Here is a 21,927-nt window from a genome sequence, read left to right as displayed (position 1 = left end):
TACAACAAAGTTTTCCAATCTCTTTCATGATGTGCTCTGATGGGCTGGAAGAAGCATGGTATCTGGAGATAAAAATGGTATAATATTTCTAGCTGGCAATGTGTGGTTTCATGTTACTGATCGAAATTGCAGTCCATTGTCGGAGATTACTTTCTGAACATGTCCAACATGATGCCCCCAGTAGCTGAGTGGTCAGCCTGACAGACTGTCAATCCTAAGGGCCCGGGCTCGATTCCCGGCTGGGTCGGAGATTTTCTCCGCTTAGGGACTGGGTGTTGTGTTGTCCTAATCATCATCATTTCATCCCCATTGGCGCACAGGTCGCCGAAGTGGCGTCAAATCGAAAGACCTGCACCAGGCGAACGGTCTACCTGACGGGAGGCCCTAAGCACACGACATTTCATTTCATGAGGCAAAAAATGTTTAGTAAAAGCGTTAGAAACAGCTGTAGCAGTAGCTTTTCGTAACGGAGTGAAAGATACAAATTCCGAAATTAGTTCTACAGCAATGAATATGTAACAGAATCGTCTAGTAGTTCTTGGAATGGGTCCAAATAGATGTACAGCTGCCATCTGCCTACTTCATTTGCTGCCTTTTTTTATATTTCCTCCTGGCAGTTACATTCAATATCTCGTGTGTTATCCAAAACTTCTACCTTTTTCCCCACTTTCACTCTCTGGTGCCTTCTATTTCACCTCTCAAAGCTATCCATTCATCTTGCAGCAATTACTTTCCTCTGTTTCAGTCAAGTCATCATGTAATGATGGCCTTTGAGATTCTTGATGACCTCCGTGTCTTCACTTAATTCAATTTTCTTCCTTTTTTCTATCTACTTACTTGCAATCTGCAGTTCATAACCAATAAATTATCATTAGTCTACATCTGCCCTTGGAAATGTTTTACTGTTTAAAATCTGCTTTCAAAAACCTTTATCTTACGATGACATAAAGCATCAGAAATCTTCTAGTTTCTCCAGGTCTATTCCACGTATACAGCCTTCTTTCATGATTTTTAAACCATTGATTGAATTATGCTCCGTGCAAAATACTGGCAGTTGGCTTCCCCTTTCATTCCTTTCAATGGGTCCATGTTCTATTAGTACTGAAATCCAGTTCCCCATCACAGTTAAATTTTTTCTTCCCTTTCAGTTCCTTCACCATCTGTCGTGCTAGTAGGCATATAAACATGTTACCACTGGGATGGATGTTGGCTGTCTCTCTATCTTGGCTATGATAATACTAAAGCAGTTTAAAGATGGAGTAGGGTACTGTGTACTACCTCATTCATTGTTTTCATGACTAATCCTTGCAGATTGGTTAAACTGCATGATTTTAATATAGCAATACTGAGGAGCAACTTTACATTTTCAATTATAATTAAGTGCCCACTGTATAAAAGTTAATATTCTAATGTTATAGTAAACTGGATTTAGGTACTGCAAATTGCTCTATTAAAAACTGTTATGAGAGTCAAAGCAAGTTGTTGTTCGAACCTATTGGTTTTCTAAATGCAGACTAAATAATGAGATAGGGAACAATCATGAACAGTAATTCATTGAATATGGTGAGGGTAAAATTAGAAAACATGAATGATGAAATAAGAGAAAGAATGTCATGTTGTTGTTGTTGTTGTGGTCTTCAGTCCTGAGACTGGTTTGATGCAGCTCTCCATGCTACTCTATCCTGTGCAAGCTTCTTCATCTCCCAGTACCTACTGCAACCTACATCCTTCTGAATCTGCTTAGTGTACTCATCTCTCGGTCTCCCTCTACGATTTTTACCCTCCACACTGCCCTCCAATGCTAAATTTGTGATCCCTTGATGCCTCAAAACATATCCTACCAATCGATCCCTTCTTCTAGTCAAGTTGTGCCACAAACTTCTCTTCTCCCCAATCCTATTCAATACCTCCTCATTAGTTACGTGATCTATCCACCTTATCTTCAGTATTCTTCTGTAGCACCACATTTCGAAAGCTTCTATTCTCTTCTTGTCCAAACTAGTTATCGTCCATGTTTCACTTCCATACATGGCTACACTCCAAACAAATATTTTCAGAAATGACTTCCTGACACTTAAATCTATATTCGATGTTAACAAATTTCTCTTCTTCAGAAACGCTTTCCTTGCCATTGCCAGTCTACATTTTATATCCTCTCTACTTCGACCATCATCAGTTATTTTACTTCCTAAATAGCAAAACTCCTTTACTACTTTAAGTGTCTCATTTCCTAATCTAATTCCCTCAGCATCACCCAATTTAATTGGACTACATTCCATTATCCTCGTTTTGCTTTTGTTGATGTTCATCTTATATCCTCCTTTCAAGACACTGTCCATTCCGTTCAACTGCTCTTCCAAGTTCTTTGCCGTCTCTGACAGAATTACAATGTCATCGGCGAACCTCAAAGTTTTTATTTCGTCTCCATGAATTTTAATACCTACTCCAAATTTTTCTTTTGTTTCCTTTACTGCTTGCTCAATATACAGATTGAATACCATCGGGGAGAGGCTACAACCCTGTCTCACTCCTTTCCCAACCACTGCTTCCCTTTCATGCCCCTCGACTCTTATGACTGCCATTTGGTTTCTGTACAAATTGTAAATAGCCTTTTGCTCCCTGTATTTTACCCCTGCCACCTTTAGAATTTGAAAAAGACTATTCCAGTCAACATTGTCAAAAGCTTTCTCTAAGTCTACAAATGCTAGAAACGTAGGTTTGCCTTTTCTTAATCTTTCTTCTAAGATAAGTCGTAAGGTCAGTATTGCCTCACGTGTTCCAACATTTCGACGGAATCCAAACTGATCCTCCCCGAGGTCCGCATCTACCAGTTTTTCCATGCGTCTGTAAAGAATTCGCGTTAGTATTTTGCAGCTGTGACTTATTAAACTGATAGTTCGGTAATTTTCACATCTGTCAGCACCTGCTTTCTTTGGGATTGGAATTATTATAATCTTCTTGAAGTCTTAGGGTATTTCGCCTGTCTCATACATCTTGCTCACCAGCTGGTAGAGTTTTGTCATGACTGGCTCTCCCAAGGCCGTCAGTAGTTCTAATGGAATGTTGTCTACTCCGGGGGCCTTGTTTCGACTCAGGTCTTTCAGTGCTCTGTCAAACTCTTCACGCAGTATCGTATCTCCCATTTCGTCTTCATCTACATCCTCTTCCATTTCCATAATATTGTCCTCAAGTACATCACCCTTGTATAAACCTTCTATATACTCCTTCCACCTTTCTGCCTTCCCTTCTTTGCTTAGAACTGGGTTGCCATCTGAGCTCTTGCTATTCATACACGTGGTTCTCTGCTCTCCATAGGTCTCTTTAATTTTCCTGTAGGCAGTATCTATCTTACCCCTAGTGAGATAAGCTTCTACATCCTTACATTTGTCCTCTAGCCATTCCTGTTTAGCCATTTTGCACTTCCTGTCGATCTCATTTTTGAGACGTTTGTATTCCTTTTTGCCTGCTTCATTTACTGCATTTTTATATTTTCTCCTTTCATCAATTAAATTCAATATTTCTTCTGTTACCCAAGGATTTCTAGCAGCCCTCGTCCTTTTACCTACTTTATCCTCTGCTCCTTCACTACTTCATCCCTCAGAGCTACCCATTCTTCTTCTACCGTATTTCTTTCCCCTATTCCTCTCAATTGTTCCCTTACGCTCTCCCTGAAACTCTGTACAACCTCTGGTTCTTTCAGTTCATCCAGGTCCCATCTCCTTAATTTCCCACATTTTTGCAGTTTCTTCAGTTTTAATCTACAGGTCATAACCAATAGATTGTGGTCAGAGTCCACATCTGCCCCTGGAAATGTCTTACAACTTAAAACCTGGTTCCTAAATCTCTGTCTTACCATTATATAATCTATCTGATACCTTTTAGTATCTCCAGGGTTCTTCCACGTATACAACCTTCTTTCATGATTCTTAAACCAAGTGTTAGCTATGATTAAGTTGTGCTCTGTACAAAATTCTACTAGGCGGCTTCCTCTTTCATTTCTTAGCTCCAATCCATATTCACCTACTATGTTTCCTTCTCTCCCTTTTCCTACACTCGAATTCCAGTCACCCATTACTATTAAATTTTCGTCTCCCTTCACTATCTGAATAATTTCTTTTATTTCATCGTACATTTCTTCAATTTCTTCGTCATCTGCAGAATGTCATGAAAACAATAAAAATCAGTTGTCGGTGCCGTTTGGGAGGACAGCAGTTAAATCCCAGTCCGGCGATCCACATTAAGGTTTTGTGTTGTTCCTGTTAATCATGTAAGCTAAAGACTTCCCAAACAGAAGCTTGTGCTCTGTGTCTAATGAGCTCATTGTCAGTTGTACGTTAAGCTATACTCTTCCTGTCCTCCAAACTCACAAAGGATTGGTCTTTCTGAATCTGGTATCTAACTGACTTGCCCTTCTTTCCAGCCCTCACCGACATATCCCTCTTTCCTCCCTGATGAGCAAATATATGTTCCTAAAGCTAGGACTCATGTTTCTGTTTTTAAGTGTTTTGTTGGCAGAACTAGCACTCTACCTTTTGAAGGCAAGTACTGACCAGCTATTATCTTCTTCTTTCTAATACAGGGTGATTCAAAAAGAATACCACAACTTTAGGAATTTAAAACTCTGCAACGACAAAAGGCAGAGCTAAGCACTATGTGTCGGCGAATTAAGGGAGCTATAAAGTTTCATTTAGTTGTACATTTGTTCGCTTGAGTTGCTGTTGACTAGGCGTCAGCGTCAGTTGATACTAAGATGGTGACCGCTCAACAGAAAGCTTTTTATGTTATTGAGTACAGCAGAAGTGAATCGACAACAGTTGTTCAGCGTGCATTTCGAACGAAGTATGGTGTTAAACCTCCTGATAGGTGGTGTATTGAACGTTGGTATAAACAGTTTACAGAGAATGGGTGTTTGTGCAAAGGGAAAAGTTCTGGACGGCCGAGAACGAGTGATGAAAATGTAGCACACATCCAGCAAGCATTTGTTCGCAGCCCAGGAAAATCGACTCGCAGAGCTAGCAGAGAGCTGCAAATTCCACAATCAACTGTATGGAGAGTCCACATTGGCACTTATCTGTCCGTAACTACCTGAACGTCAACTACCCGAGGCGATGGAGCGGCCGCGAGGCAGCCCGTGACAGAGCACTTCATCACTGGCCTCCAGGAAGCCCTGATCTTACCCCCTGCCATTTTTTCTTATGGGGGTATGTTAAGGATATGGTGTTTCGGCCACCTCTCCCAGCCACCATTGATGATTTGAAACGAGAAATAACAGCAGCTATCCAAAATGTTACACCTGATATGCTACAGAGAGTGTGGAACGAGTTGGAGTATCGGGTTGATATTGCTCGAGTGTCTGGAGGGGGCCATATTGAACATCTCTGAACTTGTTTCTGAGTGAATAAAAACCTTTTTAAATACTGTTTGTAATGATGTATAACAGAAGGTTATATTATGTTTCTTTCATTAAATACACATTTTTAAAGTTGTGGTATTCTTTTTGAATCACCCGTTATTGTGCACATTTTCATTAATAATAAATGTCAGTTATATAAATTACTAGAATGAGAGATAACTAGAAAAACCAGAAAATACTAGGACCCAAGTTACTGTAATACTTAATTAAGATTTATAAGTAGCAAAGCATGATTTACAATTCAGGTTCCACATTTGATGGCGTATGTAAGTGTATCTAAAGGTTAGCAAAGACACTGTTTTTTGTCAGCTGTAGTCTTATGCATACTTGTAGATTTGTTAGTTATTTTTTGGATAGTGTACTGCATCATAAGATATTCACCACCAGCACTGATCTCTTCACAATAAAAGATTATCTTAAAAATACACTATCTACAACCGACACAGCCAGGACATCAGTAAAATAGTAGTAGCACAACTGAGGTGCATAAAGCAAGCTATGCAACAACCAACATGGTTGAGCCCTCAATATCGTATGAATCTTAATATAATTTAGAATTATTATGTCATTATACAATTCATTCATTACATCTACATTGATACTCTGCAAATCACACTTACATGATTCATCAAATCACTTTCTCAATAATTCTGTACTATTCCACTCTCAAACAGTGCATGGAAAAAAGCAAATGCCTATATTTTTCTTTCCCTTATTACTTTATTATTATGATCATTTTTCTCTATGTAGGTCGGCATCAACAAAATATGTTCGTATTCAGAGGAGAAAATTTGATGATTGAAATTTCATGAGAAGATCCCTGCAGTGAGAAACGCCTTTGTTTTAATTATGACCACCCCAAATCCCATATCAGGTCCATGACACCTTCTCCACTATTTCTCGATAATACAAAATATGCTGCTCTTCTTTGAATTTTCTCAATGTACTTCATTAATTTTGCCTTGTAAGGATCTCGCACCACACAAGAGTACTCCAAAAGAGACCAGACAAGCATAGTGCAGGCCATCTCTTTAGTAGATCTGTTGCATCTTCTAAGTGTTCTGCCTGTAAATCACAGTCTTTGGTTAACCTTCCTGTCAACATTTTCGGTGTTCTTTCCAGTTCAAGTTGTTCATCATGGTAATTCCTAAGTATTTAGGTGAATTTGTGACCTTTAGATTTGATTGATTTATCGTGTACCTGAAGTTTAATGAATTCCTTTTAGTGCTCTTGGATGACCTCATACTTTTCATTATTTAAGGGCAATTGACAATTTTTGCACATACAGATATCTTTTCTAAATCTGTTTAGCAATTCGTTTTGGTCTTCTGAGGACTTTGCTAGGTAATAAACGACAGCATCATCTACAAACAACCTAAGACGACTGCTCAGGTTGTCTTCTAAATTGTTATATACATAAGGAACAGCAGAGGGCCTATAACGCTACCTTGGGGAATGACAAAAATCACTTCTGTTTTACTCAATGCCTTTTCATCAATTAGTACAAACTCTGACCTATCTGACAGAAAATCACAAATCCAGTGGCATAACTGAGACAATATTCCATAAGCACACAATTTGATTACAACCTACTTGCGAGGTGCAGTGTCAAAAGCCTTTTGGAAATCTAAAAATAAAAATCAATTTGAAATTCTTTTTGAATAGCACTTGACATACTGTGTGAGTAAATCACTAGTAGATCATTCTCTTCTACGTAACTCACAAGGTTTGAATACAATATATGATCCAAAATTCTACTGCATGTCAATGTTAATAATATGGGCTTATAATTTAAGAGGATTACTCCCATTGGCTTTCTTGGTGTTACCTGTGCAACTTTCCAGTCTTTGGGTAGGCATCTTTTGTTGAGCAAGCAGTTGTATACGATTGTTAAGTATGGAGTAATTGCATCAGCATACTCTGAAAGGAATCTAATTGGTGTACAGTCTGGACCAAAATACTTGCTTTTATTGAGTGATTTAAGTTGCTTCGCTACTCCGATGTCATTTACTTCTAAGTTACTGATGTTGGCAGCTGTTCTTCATTCAAAATCTGGAATATTTAGTTTGTTGCCTATGGGGAAGGAATTTAGTAAAGCTGTGTTCAGTAACTCTGCTTTTGCAGCCTGTCATAGATAGTTGCAATCTCACAGACAAGGCATCGACTGTGTCTTGCTGCTAGCATACTTTCTGTAAGACGAGAATCTCTTTGCACTTTCTGCTCATTTTCGATACAAAGTTTCATAGTGGAAATTATTACAAGCATATCACATTGAAGTCCGTGCTGAATATCGAGCTTCTGTAGAAGATCACCAATCTTGGGGATTTTGCATTCGTTTAAATTTGGAATACCTTTATCATTGTTTCTGCAGAATTCTGACCTGTTTTGTGTACCACCGGGATCAGCTCCATTGTTCGTTAACTTATCTGGTATAAATCTCTCAATTGCTGTCAATACTATTTCTTCGAGTTACAGCCATATCTGGTCTACACTTGCATTGTTAATTGGGAAGGAGTGGAGGTAGTCTCTTAGGAATGTGTCAAGCGAATTTTTATGTGCTTTTTTCAATATGTATACTTTTTCATTTATTTTTGGAGGGTTTGGGAGTTATGGTATTCCCTATCACTATGACAACCCTGTGTTCACTAATCCCTGTATCCGTTTCGATGCTCATTATTAGCTCATGATTATTTGTTGCTAAGAGATCAAGTGTGTTTTTGCAACTGTTTACTATTCATGGGGGCTCATGAACTGCTCGAAATAATTTTATTACTTCAGAGAATGTATTTAGCACAATTTTGGATGATGTTCTATGTGTACTTCCAGATTTAAACGTTTATTTTCACCAATGTGTCAAGGATAAATTGAAGCCACAATCAACTATAATTGGATTTAAACATGTATTCTCACCAATGTGTCAGGGGTAAATTGAAGTCACCACCGACTATATATAATTGTTTGAAATTAGACTCAAGTTTTCTTTGAACCTTTCAGCAAGAGCATCGTCTGAGTTGGGAGGACAGTAAAAGTATCCAATTGTTGGTAAGAATGACCTCTACTTTTACTAACTCACAGGAACTACATACTCCAATTTTGCTACAAAATAAACTTCTTGTGGCCTATCGTTTCTTAACACTGTTAGGGCCTTCACAGAAATGTCAGCTGAACTTACCTCCAGCTTTAGCCAGTGCCAACGATTTGAACATGAGTACTTCCTATTAGCACATGGAGCTCTGGTACTTTCCCAACACAGCTCTGATGGTTTACAACTACTGTACTGATGGTTCCTAGATCTACGTTTTTACCGAGTTCAACCTCAACTCTTTGAGACTGAAGCCCCCCTTTGTGTTCCCCAGGTCCTCTAACCTAAAAACCCGCTTGTCCATGCCACACAGCCCTTTATCTCTGTAGCCACCTCCTGGATAATTACTAGTTATTGTCATAAAATGGGATTAGACTCATGCATTTAATAACACTTGTTAATTTTAATTCACTGTAGAAAATAGTCATTTCTAATGTGAATATTAAACTAAATATCTGTATCCACACTGTCAATGTGATATCTGAACCTACTTAGCTGCACATTGACAACTGATTTGTGGAGAAATCTTCCATTTCATCACTGATGGATTTAAATCTCTCTCTCTCTCTCTCTCTCTCTGATGTTTTAATCTCAGTCAACATTGAGAAGCTCAGTTCACAAAAATATGTAGTTGTAAATGCTGATAACACATTAAGTGCTTTCTCAGATATAGCTGAGTATTCACAGCCTATTGACAACCAAATCCACAGGAAGTTCGAAAATGTTGATTCCAATGCTGTCTGTTTCAAATCTGTCAGTTCTGTTTGTAAGCCTAAATCTGAATTAATCGGAATATTTTTTGAATCCACGAATGGGTCACAAATCCAGTCCAAATCTTCAACATTTCCTCAAAATATTATTTTTTTTTCCTCCACGAGAGTAATAAATGACCTTTAAGACCATCAACACATTATTATTATCAGTGAGGGGCCATACCGCACATTATTATTATCAGTAAGGGGGCACACTGTCGGGAACATCTAACTTGATCCATTTTTAATTGTCTTTATCCACAAATTTAACTTATTAATAATCCCTTGAATATTATTGGTACTAGTCAGAACGGTTTGTAACTCATCTGAAATGTAACATCCACTGTTCAAAGTGCCGTCAATGCAAACAAGAGGTGACCGAGACGTGTAACCAATGGCACCCCATACCATCACGCCGGGTGATACGCCAGTATGGCGATGACAGATACACGCTTCCAATGTACATTCACCACGATGTCGCCAAAACATGGATGCGACCATTATGATGCTGTAAACAGAAACTGGATTCATCCGAAAAAATGACGTTTTGCCATTCGTGCTCCCAGATTTGTCGTTGAGTACACCATCACAGGAGCTCCTTCTGTGATGCTGGATCAAGGGTACCTACAGCCATGGTCTCCGAGCTGATAGTCCATGCTGCTGCAAACGTCGTCGAACTGTTAGTGCAGATGGTTGTTGTCTTGCAAACGTCCCCATCTGTTGACTCAGGGATTGAGACGTGGCTGCACGACCAGTTACAGCCATGCAGATAAGATGCCTGTCATCTCAACTGCTAGTGATACGAGGCCATTGGGATCCAGCATGGCGTTCAGTATTACCCTCCTGAACCGACCAATTCCATATTCTGCTAATAGTCATTGGATCTCAACCAACACGAGCAGCAATGTCGCGATATGATTACCTGCAATCATGATAGCCTACAATCTGACCTTTATCAAAGTCGGAAACGTGATGGTATTCATTTATCCTCCTTACACAAGGCATCACAACAACGTTTCACCAGGCAACGCCCGTCAACTGCTGTTTGTATATGAGAAATTGGTTGGAAACTTTCCTCATATTAGCACATTGTAGGTGCCGCCACCGGCGGCAACCTTGTGTGAATGCTCTGAAAAGCTAATTATTTGCATGTCACAGAATCTTCTTCCCATAGTTAAATTTCGCGACTGTAGCACGTTATTCTCGTGATGTAGCAATTTTAATGGCCAGTAGTGTATTTAGAGGCTGTGATTTGAGGAAGATCGTGGCTTTTGCTGTTTATGGTAAAGACTTAGCAACAATGGCTACACAGTTCCTGAGAATGTTCAGTTCGTAAGTTAGGGTTTACTTCACATACTTTACCCACGAATCCTTTCACTCTGCCTGTCATAGAAGAGGCTCTGTCTGTACCACCACTGACACAATCCTTCCACGTTAAGTAATTACGGATCAAATATTCATTAGTTGCACAAAATATTTTTTTCGCAAGTTATTGGTTGTGATAATTCGTCGCAAGAAAATGAATTACTTGCAATTACATCCCCACTAACACATTTTATGAAGGAAAGAAGTTGTGCATGACTGGCACTATCAGTAGGCACGTCGATATAAGTGAGAACTTACCAACTGCTCTTTTATGTTCTTCTTCAAAATGTCTTTGATGTCTTTAACTTCGAGCTGATTGTATCAACAGGGAGTTTTTGAAATTTTGGAGCAGCTTCTGAACCAAGTACTATTTTTACCACTTCTTTACATGTGGACATTAACGATTCTGCTATTGTGTGTGGTTTTTTGGCCTTTACGATAAGTTCAGCTATCATACAGCTAGCTTCCTTTTTGTGAAACACGTATTGATGTAGTCATGAACATAACTCTTTTTTATTTAGTCGCAACAACTGATGAAAATAATTCACATTTTTAGTAAACGGACAGGTATGTTTTGTTCATCTCAATTTACTGGGAAGCATAGCAGTATTACCATGTTTTTCACAACACACTCAGGAGGACTGGGAATGTTGTCACGTCTAAAGACCCGTAAGATAAATAATTATCACTACATTGTCTTTGAACTACTTTCTTTTTTCTTTGCTTTTTTCCTTGGGATTAATGGTTCCACTATTTGCACGAGGACCATGGCCACGAGCACAACCATCCGTAAGATGAACTTAGCCACAGCGAGGGAAAAAAAACACTATAATAGAAAATATTGGTGTAGCAATCACAATGTTCTCACTACCGGAAAGCACAGTAGTGATAAAACTGAAATACTCAAACAACGGAAACTCCAGGATGGAATAACATTGTTGAACTGAAATACCGTATTGTTGTTTGACAACGTGTGGATCCTTCGGGCTGTAAACGAAAATAGCACTCAAGTTTAAGGAACAACTACAATCTGGAGAAAATATCAACACAAGGCAATAAAAATAAGAGGTGGTCATTTTCGCTAATCCTTGGAAATTTAGGGAAAAGCACATAGTCAGTCAGTCATACACAGAAGATCCAGTGTTACAGATTAGTCTTAGCCTTGCAGGACGGCCGGTGCAGGTGAGAAGTATAACAAGCATATTGAGTAAATAAATTACATGTAATTCCTATGAAAATGTAACACTCATCAGCATGCATTAAATTATTAAAGAATAAACAAGCACCTTCTTATTTAAAATCAGTTGAAATAAATTACGTCTAATTTATTTAAAAACATACTAATTCGTGGTATGTCTAAAATCAAAACCCTTAATTGCTTACACTAATATGTGAACGTAGGCTTCTGTAGTCAACGGTGGGAGAAGGTACTACCCATACACGTCTCAACTCCGCATGAGTCCGCTCGCAACTGCTAGAACAAATCTAATGTCAACAGTTGTGACTTCTTGTTCATCAGAAGCAATTTATTGTTATGAAGCATTGTATAGTCTTCCTAAAGCCTTTGACATATTTTACTATTGGCAGACCCTTGTATGAGCACTGTGTTTTGTTTTGTTGTTGTATGTGGCGCAGTTTTTTGCAACTTAGCCCTTTCATGGTATCAGCTCTACATATTGTATGCCGGAGTCCCTTTCAACCCCAAAGTGATTTTAGCAACTTTATGGCGATAAAATTTGAAATACGTCCACAAAAGTAATTATAATTTATTGAGAAAAATATGCACAATGTTGATTTTACACCTGCGTAGCTTCTTAATGTAATTGAGATACGTACATAGGTTGTAATTATTAACTACATTTGTTTGGAAAACATTTCATTTAGTTTGTTTTGTTCCAAAAATTATTTTAACCCTTTCATGGATAAAATTCATTTTTTACGAATTTTTAAAATATTAAGGCGATAACGTTTTCTTTTCAGTCCCATTATTATATTTTAACCACCAAAATATTTTTTAAGTTCTCCATCTTTTCACCGCAGGAAGTGGGACATACATGTCCCATGAACCAATGTGAGATACCTTTTCTGCTGACAATGATTTTGTAATTTTATTTTTTAGCCATAAACTGGATTTTGTGCAGAATAAAATACCTACAAATTATACATACATGTAATCTTTTTATTTGTGTAGAGCCAGTGAAAAAAATATTCATTACATTTCAGTTTTCATGATACATGACCAATACTAACAAATCTTTACATTCCATCAAACTAGGAAAAACATGGTGTGGCACAAAGTGGTACACCACAAGCAGTGCCAACAACTTTTGTTCACTGTATGAGTTTTTCAATCCGCAGCGGAGTGTGCGCTGATACGAAACTTCCTGGCAGATTAAAACTGTGTGCCGGGCCGAGGCTTGAAACGAGACCTTTGCCTTTCGCGGGCAAGTGCTCTACCAACTGATCTACCCAAGCACGACTCACGCCCCATCCCCACAGCGTTACTTCTGCCAGTATCTCGTCTCCTACCTTCCAAACTTTACAGAAGCTCTTCTGTGAACCTTGCAGAACGTCCCTAGATGGCAGCACCATGCAGAGCTGGGTAACATATCTCGACACTCAAACTGGCACTCCGAGTTAGTGGGACGTATATGACCCATCAACCACGAAAGGGTTAACATAAAACATTCATAACCCACAAATCTACATCATACTCCTCAAGTCATGTAATGGTGTATGGCGGAGGGTACTTTCGGTACGACTATCTGATCCCTCCAACCCTGTTCCACTCATGAAGAGAGCTTGGGAAAGCTAAGTATCGGTAAGCCTCTCTATTGGCTCTAATCTCTCAAATTTTCTCCTCGTGGTCAATACCTGAGATGTATATGGGGGAAGTAATGTGTTGTCTCATTCCTCCTGAAAAGTGCTGTCCCGAAATTTCAATAGTAAATGTCTCCGTGCCAACTGCATCATCTGCGTATATCCTTAAAGAGCATCCGACACTTTCTGCTAGATAATTTATATGTTTTGTAAACAGCAGCGATCCTATCACACTTCCCTGTGGTACTCCGGATATTGCCTTTAAATCTGTCGATTTAGTTCCATTAAGAGCGATGTGTTAAGAGTTCAATCTGCAAGAAAGTAATGAATCCAATCGCAGGTCTGCTCCGATACTCCGTAAGCTCGTATTTTTTTCTCCATTTAACGGCAATGCAGGACGGTGTCAAATGCCTTACTGAAATCAAGGAATACGTCGTCAACCTGAGCGCCGTTGTCCACTGCGCTGTGGATCCCATGGGGGAACAGAGGAGACCGAGTTTCGCAGGATCTCTGTTTGCGGAATCCGTGTTGATTTTTATGGAGATTTTCATTTTCTAAAAGCATCATAATTTTTGAACAAACATTTCCATAATTCTATAACAGATTGAGGTCAACGATGTATGTCTATAACTGTGTGGGTCTATCTTACGGCTGTTCTTAAAAACGGAAATGATCTGCGCTTTTTTTTTTTCAGTTGTCATCTGGTCCTGAAACCTTTCCACTACTAAGCGATTGTAGCTGCTTTTCAGTTCCGCTATCTGTTATCTCAATATCTGCCATTCCGATGTTGGTACTATGATTGAAAGGAGGGACAGTTACTATATTCCGCGGTGAAACAACTTCGAAGACCAAATTCAGTATGTCAACCTTCTCTCTGTTACCTTCCGTTTAGGTGCCGGTGTGGTCGCTGAGAGAATGAATAGATGATTTTTAACCCACTTTAATGTTATGTGTAATCACTTACATGAAATTTTATTAGAAATACACACCTACTCGCTCTCTATGTCATATGACGAACAGTCATTACACAAAACACTTATCGTAGTATGTTCTTTAGACAATTTTGTGACACCCATCACATTGATTCACTTCCTTGTCATTGGGCAGGAGTCGCTCAGGCTTCTTTCAGATTTGGGACATCGACTTCCTGGTTATCGTGTTTTTCCTTTCGAAGATCCTTGAAGCCTAAAGATGATATTGCTGAACGAATGCGTTGTGTCCTGCACTGGGGCGAGAGGATTTGTCATTCAATTTGAGGTTTGACTAGTTCTTTCCTTGTTCTGTGAGGAATTCTCTTATTGCGTTTTTACTTCTCATATCATGGAAAAATTTACACTACAGAACGTAAGCACTGGGACAAGCTAGATCTTGTATATCAAAAAATATAGCAAGTTGCCACCTTGTTCCACGTTTCACTGAATAATGTTTAGCCATCTCATCGACCCCTGACTGTTGTAGAACATTTCAACTTTTTTGTCCTCATGCCCACTTACATCAAATACTTGGTGTAGAGTGGACAACAAAATGATTTATTTTGTGCAGAAACATACGAAACAAACATTCTGTGCATAGCCAAAAGTGGTCGATAATGGATGCTTCTGTTTTGATGGCAACATTTCAATTGTTATCTCTTTTCAGTTAGCCCATAGTGTTCCCACAAGACTCAATTTGTTAGCAAAAAGTTCTTATTCCAAATCAAAACTTGTGAATAATTTATCAGTGGTAATTTTCCTACCACCTCCTTTCAGTTTATCGACTAAATCATGTACTAATCGCTTCCCTTGATTTATTTATCTTCCTTCAGCAGATTTCCCCGTATACACTTGTGCATTTATGACATAATTTGTCTCTCAATCTATAGCAGCCCACACTTTTATCCCATATTTTCCAGATTTCGAAGGAACACCTTCAATGGACACCATCCCCTGAAAGTACACAGATGCTCATCAACTTTAATGTAATGTCCAGGGATATAAGACCAAATGCATGCATCAATGATGATTTCAAACACAGCCCTCTTAGGGCTTTTGATACAGAAGCAGGTGTTCTTTCTTCCCTAGTAAGTTTTATCATCGAAACCGAGGCACATCAAAATCTTGGAAAGGTCATTGTGGCTCGAAAAACAGGTAGCCATACTCTTCTGACCAAAATTAACTCAAAGCCTTCCCACATGCCTTATGCAAGCCAGCTACTAGCCATAGACCAAAGAATGCCTGCAGCTCTGTAGAATCAAGTTCAATCCAGCGTTCTAGACTTGGGTACAGATTATTGGTATGCATTACTATTACACTCTGCATGTCCATTACAGGGATGTTATTATCGTGTAAATACTCACAGACTGTTCATTATGAACAGGTGCTGGATCATGTTGAAAGATGCAATCACCATCCCCGAATTGCTCTTCAACAGTGGGAAGCAAGAAGGTGCTTAAAACATCAATGTAGGCCTGTGCTGTGATAGTGCCATGCAAAATGAGGGGTGCAAGCCCCTTGGTGAAAAACACGAGCACTATGACACCTTGCCATCATTTCGCCACATTGTGGACTGTTATTCGTCACTCCACACATTTTGCAACTGTTCAATTGTCTAATGTTTATGCTCTTTATACAAAACGAGGCACGTTTGGCATTTACTGGCGTGATGTTTAGCTTATGAGCAGCAGCTCGACCATGAAATCAGTTTTCAGCATAGTGATGTTTCACTTTGCCTCAATTGTAAACAGCAATATTAGTAGCAGCAGCTTCACAGCCATCGACAGCACGCAGACAGGCCACTTTCTTGAGCAGCGTGGCCCTGATGAGAATACACTGATTTTCCCTCTCATTTCACCAATAGGCCTCCTAATGCATTACTTTGTTGGTCAAGATCTCTGTGTGTGTGTGTTGTGTGGTGGGGGGGGGGGGTGGGGAAGAACAATAGTGCCATGTTGACAGTTAAGCTACCAGCAACTTCCACACCTTGCCTGGAATCTGCCTGCTTTGGCAAATTTTTGCAGCAAAACGAATATCAAGCAGTCCTTGTTCTTTGAACCAAGAGTAATTTCTCCTGAGCATCACATCAACATTGTTTTATTTCCACAGAGCTGTTTCTTCTGGGATCTTCACTCCCCTCTCCCCCCATAACTTTTTTGTTAATGTACTTTGACATTTCATGTTCTTTCAAGAACATTCTTGAAGCCCACTCCAGGACTAACTGATTAGACTCCCAATGTCCAGTACACCATCACACACTTCTCACTTGAACTCATTGTGTGACTATTTGATACATTTAAAATGAATTTACAGCCTAAGCAAATCTGGTGGTGAACACAACTGCTGGCACAGAAGATTACCACAAACGACCAACCTTCCTCACCCCACCCATCAGGAGAGGGAGGTCAACATCATCTTACCCTTCCACCAAAACATGTATCAGCTACTTGACCACTCTAATATGACACTAATAGAGCATGAAATTCAGTAAATGTGTGACAAAGTACTGTAAGGATGCAAGGGGGAAGGGGGGTGTAACAGGTCCAGACATGACTCATGAAATTGCACCAAGTTCAACACACCATACAGTTAGTCTGGTAAAAAACTCATGCGAGATACAATTTGAAGGGAATTTTATCCTCTTTACCTTTACAGACAGTCAACTGTGCCAAAAATTGCGTTGTTTCAGTGTTATAGTCCAATTTTTCATGTATTTCTTTTTGACCCCTTTTCCAGCTGAAATTTTGGTCAGGCATTGAAAATTCAGTTGACACCCTAGAAAACTTATTTTACCTTTCTCAGTACCATTTGACTGTACTACGTGGTGCAGCGGGAACAAGCCCATCGTGTCTCACAGGGCAGCCAGCCTGCACCCATGTTCTGTGAATTAAGAATTGACAAGGATCACAGATCCCTTCTGGTGTCTAGTTATACTTAACCCAATGAAAGACCAGTTTAGTCAGTCTGCTTTTTCCAAAATAAGATGAGAAAAAACAAAGCAAATCATAATGGATAACATTCTATAACACCAAAAGTGCAGTTGCCTGCTATTTTGCAACATTGTTATTTCAGGCCCATTCCCAACCATCCCCTAAAATTCTTACATTATATAGTGTCCACAATTTTGCATAATGGCAACTAGCCAGCAGACAAATGTGTTTGTTCTAAAATGAGTTATGTTGAAATATATGGCATGTATTTACAGACCTTTCTGTCACCCACTATTTGGTGTGGAACCAAAGCGTAACTTACCTGCACATCGATATGTCATTCATGCATAGATGCACTGTTTGACTAAGTCATTCGTACATTGAATGATCTCTGGGTGCCATTTATGTAACAAATGTATGCACAGACAAGACAATCTCAAAGGTTCCCAGTTACAAACACTTTTTCCAAGCGAAAGTACATTTTTTCCATGTTAAGTGACATTTTCCCTTGAAGCTGTAAATCCTACCAATTCTTTGAATGGTCAAGGTTTTATACACCAGCTTCCCTGCACTAGGAAACAAACAAGTAAAAAAAAAACAATGTTTTGGAAAGATCTTTGATGCATGGCTACGTACGAACTGTATTCTTGTATTATGAAAGTATACATACAAATTCAACTAAATACAACACAGCAGCTTCTGACTTCCAAAGCACTGAAAATGTAAACACTGATGCAATTTTGTAAGCCAATCATACCTCACGTCACATGATCTCACAAGCCGATGACAGCAGATATTCAGAGCATAGGACATGTGGTGTCAGCCAATAGTTGTATCACTTAAGTAGTGCAAACACACAAATGGAAAAAGCTACAAGAAAAGCTAAGCTCTCGCATAGAATACTGGTAATAAAAATTTTACGATTTTTTTCCGGGGGCGTGGGTGATTAGGTAGGATCCTATATGGACAGCTTGAATTGCAGCAGATGAATGTTTCTTAAAAGTATGATTACAAATATCACTGTTGTGCACTGAACATTTTACGAGTTACCTGGGGAATACATCAAAAAGCCAATTACATGTGAAATTGCTGAAGATCTCGCCTCACACTGTTTGAGGGATAATTAAACTTTTTCCATCATTATTGTGTTATTTATAATCTATGATAGAACTAAAATAAATATGGAAACTAACCTTGAAGCATGGTCTTATTTAGCCATGTGTTATCCTGTAAGGTATATCAGACAAATTGCCAGAAAAATTTTAAATAATGGGATATGGCTGGTCTTCTGGACTCAATTTTTCTGAGTGGCTATTCCACAAAGTATGTTTTGAATGAGAGTCAAACACTCCATGATTTAAGAAATTCACTGCACCTTGTCACATGTAACAATTTACTTTGAATAATAGGAGATTTACTGTAAAATTAACACACATACCACCATTCACAATATTTTCCTGCTATCTATTAGACAATAGCACATTTTTGCAATAATTTTATTTTGGGCATTATACTCTCATTTAGGTTTTATTGGTGCAATATTATTCTGCAGCAGTGAGATGTGAACTCCTTCATTAGAGTATCAGTTCTTGCTCAAAATTACAAAAATTTAACTGAAAACCAAAACAAAAAATTCTCAGAATTCTAAAATTACTGAGTTTGCAATAGGCATACACATGCGAGGTCTGCAACAAAATGTTTATTCAGAATTACTGTGACCAGCCACTTGGCTAAACAAGATGTTAAGCAGAATTATGGGAAATCATGCCTAGAAGTGTGAGAGACTTATGTGATGAAAAACCTTCCACCAGACTCCAAAGGGGCAAGTGCTCCCTCCTGTGGACACCTACTGATAAGTAAATGGCATCTAATTATAAATCCACTTTTTCCAGTGTTCGATTTGTTTACATGGTAGCTCAACAGAATAATGACCCTCCATCTTTAAACTCTTACGTCTGCTTAGTTTCGTAGCTACAAAGGGTACTCTACAGAGGAAGCAGTAAATGATCTTCCTAATGCAGATCTGATAGTACTGAACACTTAAAATTATATTGTTACAATTTTTCTGAGAATTTGCCACCTGACTGGATACATAAATACTGCTGCAGAAATTTAAAACATTACACCATCTCAAATCCTCATTAACAAATATCACAGGAATAAAACTAAATTCAAAGTGAGAAAACAAGTATGGAGTTCCATACAGTTAAATACTTGGCAAGTTTCAGTTAATCTAAATATATGATTTACCCATGCCTTTTTCAGACCCATTGAAAAATTGACATTTGTATAGATTTATAAATCAAAGTTTTTGGTTAAGGGTCCAAACACAATCAGTATAATAATACAACACAGATACAAACAGCAAAAGAATTTGTAGAACAGAATGGCTATCCAGTTCTCACCTACAGGATGTGAAAACTACCAGGGCACACATTCACAGGTAGAACAAAGCTTGCAATTTCCTTCCAAAGGAAATGGGAAGGTTAGGAAATGGGGGCAGCTACCTCAGGAACCCACTCTGTATTGTGGTGCTCCGAACAAAAATTACAGGCACCAGAAATAGTGATGGACATACTGCATGTGTGAAAAATGCTATCCACATTAGGGTAGCCCTTACTTTTCAGCAAGTTTTGTTCCCATATCTTAAGCCAATATGTGTAACACTTTAGCTCAACCAATGGCAATGCACCCTAACACGGAGTTCTGAAATTTTCAATGGGAAGATCATTCAATTTTTTAAATAAATTTCATGTCATTACTTGTGCACCTTAGCAATGGAAATTAACAAAACTTCCCATAAATTTAATTAGCATTATCTTCATTTCTGATACAACATGTATATACAAATTGAAGTTGCCTACTGTGGTTCTTTAGTATGATCAGGCTAACCTCAAGAAATACAGTAGGGATTTTAATGTTTTTTACCTTAATAAACCGATCCATGAGTATTTCGTGCACATTGGCTAAACACGGATAACTGAAATCTTCTATCACTGAAAACAATGTCATTGCCATCTAGCATTGAATGTGCCATGCAAGGGGGTGCAAGCTCCTTCATGAGAAACACGACCACACCATAGCACAACCGCCTCCGAATTTTACTACTGGCGCTACACACGCTGACAGATGACATTCAGTAGGAATTCGCCATACCAACACCCTGCCACTCAATCCCCACATTGTGTACTGTGATTAGTCATGCCACTGTTTCAGTGTTTATGCTCCTTACACCAATGAGGCATGGTTTGGCATTTAGCAACATGTTTAGCTTATAAGCAGCTGCTTGACCATGAAATCAAAAGTTCTCACCTCCCGCCTAAGTGGCATAGTACTTTCAGTGGATCCTGGTGCTGTCTGGAATTCCGGTGCGACTGTCTGGAGATATGTTATCACCCTTTTCAACTGTCGGTGGTCTGTACACTTTTGTGCTGTATGAAGGACATAAGACCACTAAACATTGCCAGTTTTTGCTTCCTTCAGATCAGAGATCATAGTACATACCTCCAAGTTCACTGAAAGATTTTAGTTTTTCTAACTTTGAACTATTGTAATTAATAACAAGAAGATAACCACATATGCGATGGAAGACTTTAAAACCACAAAGGAATATAACATTTTTACCAAACAGTCTGAGAACAAATTGTAGCAAAATAACCAGTCAAAAACATGGTTTTTGATTTCTTATGCAAAAAGTAAAATGTTTTATTGGAAGCTACTTCAGCAACAAATGTTTTGCTTTCTTTTTTTACAATGAAATATGTAACAGTTGTGCCTCCTAAGTTCTGGCCATGCACTGTGTCAATTATTTTAGTATATGAAAGTAATTCTGTTACGAAAATGTTCTATTTTTGTTAATAACTCAACACAGTGAACCTTAAAACACTACCACTACAACTGACCCGGCCATAGATACATAAGTACTACTACTGTGAAACCAAGTCACGATGTTCACACATTCTTTTAAAAGAATCTCTTACTGCTTTGTTATGACAGTAGGAAATTATTCAGCAACAGTTGTAGGAAGTTTCAGTCCTTGTATTTTTTACTCTTGATCTGTGTTTTAGGGGCACAAAAACAACTAGGGTCATACACACCGTGTCAGAACCTTAGAATACCAAGACAAAAAAGTCAAAACAACTACACCTTTAAGCCCAATCGACAGAAGGAAATACAGCTAAAAACAAGGTCTTTGCAGAGAAAGGTCCACAAGATATGCCATAGAGACAACGGAGATCCTGAAATAAAGGTTAGATGTCCGTCATATTGCTACAATAGGAAAAATAAAACCTAGTCAACAGCCCATGGATCAGCCAATAACTTAAGATGACAAACATGTATAAGAACGTCGCCAGGAAATGGTGAACCATCAAGATTGATGACAATGAGCACAAAGTGGGGAGGGATCATCACTTACATGGCAATTGCTTAAACAACAGTGCCCAATACACAACCGAAGTGAAATGATCTCTCAGCAAGAGGTGGTGAAACATCTCCCCCCCCCCCCCCCCAACCAATTGGGAGAGGTTTAATTCCCCACAGCTTGCACCCACGAAGGAAGACCAATGTCAGCTGAAGGAGACAAAGAACTAGC

The sequence above is a fragment of the Schistocerca gregaria genome, chromosome 1 (assembly GCF_023897955.1).
Source record: "Schistocerca gregaria isolate iqSchGreg1 chromosome 1, iqSchGreg1.2, whole genome shotgun sequence".
Lineage (NCBI taxonomy): Eukaryota > Metazoa > Arthropoda > Insecta > Orthoptera > Acrididae > Schistocerca > Schistocerca gregaria.
This window is presented reverse-complemented; position numbering follows the sequence as displayed.